The sequence below is a fragment of the Arachis hypogaea genome, chromosome 4, assembly GCF_003086295.3.
Source record: "Arachis hypogaea cultivar Tifrunner chromosome 4, arahy.Tifrunner.gnm2.J5K5, whole genome shotgun sequence".
In the NCBI taxonomy this organism is placed as follows: domain Eukaryota; kingdom Viridiplantae; phylum Streptophyta; class Magnoliopsida; order Fabales; family Fabaceae; genus Arachis; species Arachis hypogaea.
Genome location: NC_092039.1, coordinates 54,882,687 through 54,887,394, shown reverse-complemented (window position 1 = coordinate 54,887,394; position 4,708 = coordinate 54,882,687). Strand labels below are relative to the sequence as shown.

The 4,708-nt window shown below is 36.1% G+C and overlaps 1 non-coding gene across 1 annotated transcript; it reads left to right on the top strand.

The window, feature by feature from the left end:
* The first annotated feature begins 1,904 nt into the window (after positions 1–1,904).
* On the top strand, positions 1,905–2,008 carry LOC112799553 (small nucleolar RNA R71). Its single transcript, XR_003201127.1, has one exon. It is a non-coding gene; the product is annotated as a small nucleolar RNA R71 (small nucleolar RNA).
* The last annotated feature ends 2,700 nt before the right edge of the window (positions 2,009–4,708 follow it).

Genomic DNA, 4,708 nt, shown 5'->3' with positions numbered 1-4,708 from the left:
TGCGTCCTCCAGGGTGAAAAATTTTTTTCTTCTGTTTTTGACTCTGTTTTTAATTTTTTGATTTTTTTCGTGACTCCTCATGATCATGTACCTAATTAAACACAAAAATAACAAAGAAACAAAATAAAATAAAATTAGATAAATAAAATTGGGTTGCCTCCCAACAAGCGCTTCTTTAATGTCAATAGCTTGACAGTGGCTCTCATGGAGCCACAAGGTGATCAGGTCAATGTTGTATAGTTGTCCACACCAAACTTAGAGTTCGGATATGGGATCTTAACACCAAACTTAGAGTTTGGTTGTGGCCTCACAACACCAAACTTAGAGTTTGACTTTGTGGGCTCTTCTTGACTCTGAACTGAGAGAAGCTCTTCATGCTTACTCTCTTTTGTCACAGAGGGATGGCCATGTGCCTTAAACACGAGGTAGTCCCCATTCAATTGAAGGACTAACTCGCCTCTGTTGACATCTATCACAGCTCCTGCTGTGGCTAGGAAGGTCTTTCTAGGATGATGCATTCATCATCTTCCTTCCTAGTGTCTAGGATTATGAAATCAGCAGGGATGTAAAGGCCTTCAACCTTTACTAGCACGTCCTCTACTATTCCATAAGCTTGTCTCAATGACTTATCTGCTAATTGCAATGAGAACAAGGCAGGTTGTACCTCAATGATCCCTAGCTTCTCCATTATAGAGAGTGGCATAAGATTTATCCCTGACCCCAGATCACATAGAGCTTTTTCAAAGCTCATGGTGCCAATGGTACAAGGTATTAAGAACTTGCCAGGATCTTGTTTCTTTTGAGGTAGAGTTTTCTGAATCCAAGTATCTAGTTCACTAATGAGCAAGGGAGGTTCACTTTCCCAAGTCTCATTACCAAACAACTTGGCATTCAGCTTCATGATGGCTCCTAAGTATTGAGCAACTTGCTCTCCAGTCACATATTCATCCTCTTCAGAGGAAGAATAGTCTTCAGAGCTCATGAATGGCAGAAGGAGATGTAATGGAATCTCTATGGTCTCTATATGAGCCTCAGATTCCTCTGGATCCCTAATAGGAAATTCCTTCTTGCTTGAAGGACGTCCCAGGAGGTCTTCCTCACTAGGATTTTCGTCCTCCTCCTCCCTTGTGCATTCGGCCACTTTGATCACATCAATGGCCTTGCACTCTCCTTTTGGATTCTCTTCTGTATTGCTTGGGAGAATACTGGGAGGAGTTTCAATAACTTTCTTACTCAGCTGGCCCACTTGTGCCTCCAGATTTCTGATGGAGGATCTTGTTTCATTCATGAAACTGAAAGTGGCCTTTGACAGATCAGAGACTATATTGGCTAGATTAGAAGTGTTTTGTTCAGAACTCTCTGTCTGTTGCTGAGAAGATGATGGATATGGCTTACTATTGCTCAGCCTATTGCGTCCACCATTGTTAAAGCCTTGTTGAGGCTTTTGTTGATCCTTCCAGGAGAAATTTGGGTGATTTCTCCATGATGGGTTATAGGTGTTTCCATATGGTTCACCCATGTAATTAACCTCTGCCATGCCAGGGTTCTCAGGATCATAAGCTTCTTCAGAAGCTGCCTCTCTAGTACTGTTGGATGCATGTTGCAATCCATTCAGATTTTGAGAGATCATGTTGACCTGTTGAGTCAACACTTTGTTCTGAGCCAATATGGCATTCAGAGCATCAATTTCAAGAACTCCTTTCTTCTGAGGTATCCCATTATTCATGGAATTCCTCTCAGAGGTATACATGAACTGGTTGTTTGCAACCATGTCAATGAGTTCTTGAGCCTCTTCAGGCGTTTTCTTCAGGTGAATAGATCCACCTGCAGAATGGTCCAATGACATTTTCGAAAATTCAGAGAGACCATAATAGAATATATCTAATAGGGTCCATTCTGAAAACATGTCAGATGGACATCTTTTGGTCAACTGCTTGTATCTTTCCCAAGCTTCATAGAGGGATTCACCATCTTTTTGTTTGAAGGTTTGAACATCCACTCTCAGCTTGCTCAGCTTTTGAGGGGGAAAGAATTTATCCAAGAAGGCAGTGACCAGCTTATCCCAGGAGTCCAAGCTATCCTTAGGTTGTGAATCCAACCATATTCTAGCTCTGTCTCTTACAGCAAAAGGGAAAAGCATGAGTCTATAGACTTCAGGATCAACTCCATTCGTCTTTACAGTCTCACAGATCTGCAAGAACTCAGTTAAAAACTAATAAGGATCTTCAGATGGATGTCCATAAAACTTGCAGTTTTGTTGCATTAAAGCAACTAGTTGAGGCTTAAGCTCAAAGTTATTGGCTCCAATGGCAGGAATGGAGATGCTTCTTCCATCAAACTTGGACGTTGGCTTTGTGAAATCACCAAGCATTCTCCTTGCATTATTATTATTATTATTTTCGGCTGCCATCTCCTTCTCTTGTTCGAAAATTTCTGAAAGGTTATTTCTGGATTGTTGTAATTTAGCTTCTCTTAATTTTCTCTTCAGAGTCCTTTCAGGTTCTGGATCAATTTCAACAAGAGTGCCTTTTTCCCTGTTCCTGCTCATATGAAAGAGAAGAAAACAAGAAAAGAAAGAGGAATCCTCTATGACACAGTATAGAGATTCCTTTCTGTTAGTAGATAGAGGAAGGAAGGAAGAATCCAAATACAAGGGATATAAGAAGTTTGGATTCTTAGATGAAGAGAGGTGAAGAGAGGTGTTAGTAAACAAATAATTAAATAAAAGAAGAAAAGAGAAAGATAATTTCGAAAATAACTTTAAAATGGGGTTAGTGATTTTCGAAAATTAGAGATAAATGTAATTGAAATTAAAATTTGAAACAATTAATTAATTAAAAAGAATTTTTGAAAAGAGAGAGATATTTTTCGAAAATAGAAGAGGGAAAAGTAGTTAGGTGGTTTTGAAAAAGATAAGAAACAAACAAAAAGTTAGTTAGTTGATTGAAAAAGATTTGAAATCAAATATTGAAAAAGATAAGAAGATAAGAAGTTAAACAAGATATTTTGAAATCAAATTTTGAAAAAGATAAAATTTTTTAAAAAGATAAGATAAAAGATAAAATAAAAGTTTTAAGAAAAAGATATTTGAAAAAGATTTAATTTTTAAAATTACTTAACTAACAAGAAACTACAAGATAAGATTCTAGAACTTAAAGATTGAACATTTCTTAACAAGAAAGTAACAAACTTCAAATTTTTGAATCAATCACATTACTTGTTAGCTAATAAAGATAAGAAAAAGATTTTTGAAAATATTTTGAAAAATAATTTTGAAATTTTCGAAAATGATAAAAAAAATGAAAAAGATATGATTTTTGAAAAAGATTTAAAAAGATAAGATTTTTAAAATTGAAATTTTGACTTGACTTGTAAGAAACAACTAATTTTAAAAATTTTTGACCAAGTCAATCCAAAATTTCGAAATTTTTGGAGGGAAATAAGGAAAAGATATTTTTTTGATTTTTGAATTTTTAAAGAAAAACACAAAAATGACCCAAAACATGAAAATTTTGGATCAAGACACAAGATGCATGCAAGAATGCTATGAATGTCAAGATGAACACCAAGAACACTTTGAAGATCATGATGAACATCAAGAACATAATTTTGAAAAATTTTTGATGCAAAGAAAACATGCAAGACACCAAACTTAGAAATTTTTAATGCATGGAAAATATGAATGCAAAAATGCACATGAAAAACAACAAACAACACTAAACAATAATTCATCAAGATCAAACAAGAAGACTTGTCAAGAACAACTTGAAGATCATGAAGAACACTATGAATGCATGAGATTTTCGAAAAATGCAAGAAAAATTTTAAAAGCATGCAATTGACACCAAACTTAAAAATTAACACAAGACTCAAACAAGAAACACAAAATATTTTTGATTTTTATGATTTTATGATTTGTTTTTGTATTTTTATTATATTTTTCGAAAATATACTTTAGAAAAACGAGAATAATAATAAAAAAAGATTTTTGAAAGATTTTTGAAAACTTTTTGAAAAGAAAATTACCTAATCTGAGCAACAAGATGAACCGTCAGTTGTCCATACTCGAACAATCCCCGGCAACGGTGCCAAAAACTTGGTGGACGAAATTGTGATCACTGTTCTTTAAGTTGTATGAAATCATTATTGTGGCACCAGTTGTTATCACAACTCCGTTCAACTAACCAGCAAGTGTACTGGGTCGTCCAAGTAATAAACCTTACGTGAGTAAGGGTCGATCCCACAGAGATTGTTGGTATGAAGCAAGCTTGGTCACCTTGCAAATCTCAGTCAGGCAGATTAAAATGGTTTATGGGTTTCGAAAATAAAGATAAGAAAATAGAAATAATAAACGAGATAGAAGACTTATGCAGATTCATTGGTGAGAATTTCAGATAAGCGAATGGAGATGCTGCATGGCTCAAGGACGCCTGCTCTCCTACTGCTTCTGCTCAGTCCTTCTTACTCCTTTCCATGGCAAGCTTTGTATAGGGGTTCACCATCAGCGGTGGCTACTTTCAATCCTCTCGGGAAAATGATCCTATGCGGCTGTCACTCGCACGGCTAATCGTCTGGAGGCATCACCCATGGTTGATGGCTACATCCCATCCTCGCAGTGAAAACTAATGCTCACGCACTCTGTCACAGTACGGCTAATCACTGGTTGGTTCCCGCTCCTACTGGAATAGAATCCCTTGATTCTTTTGCG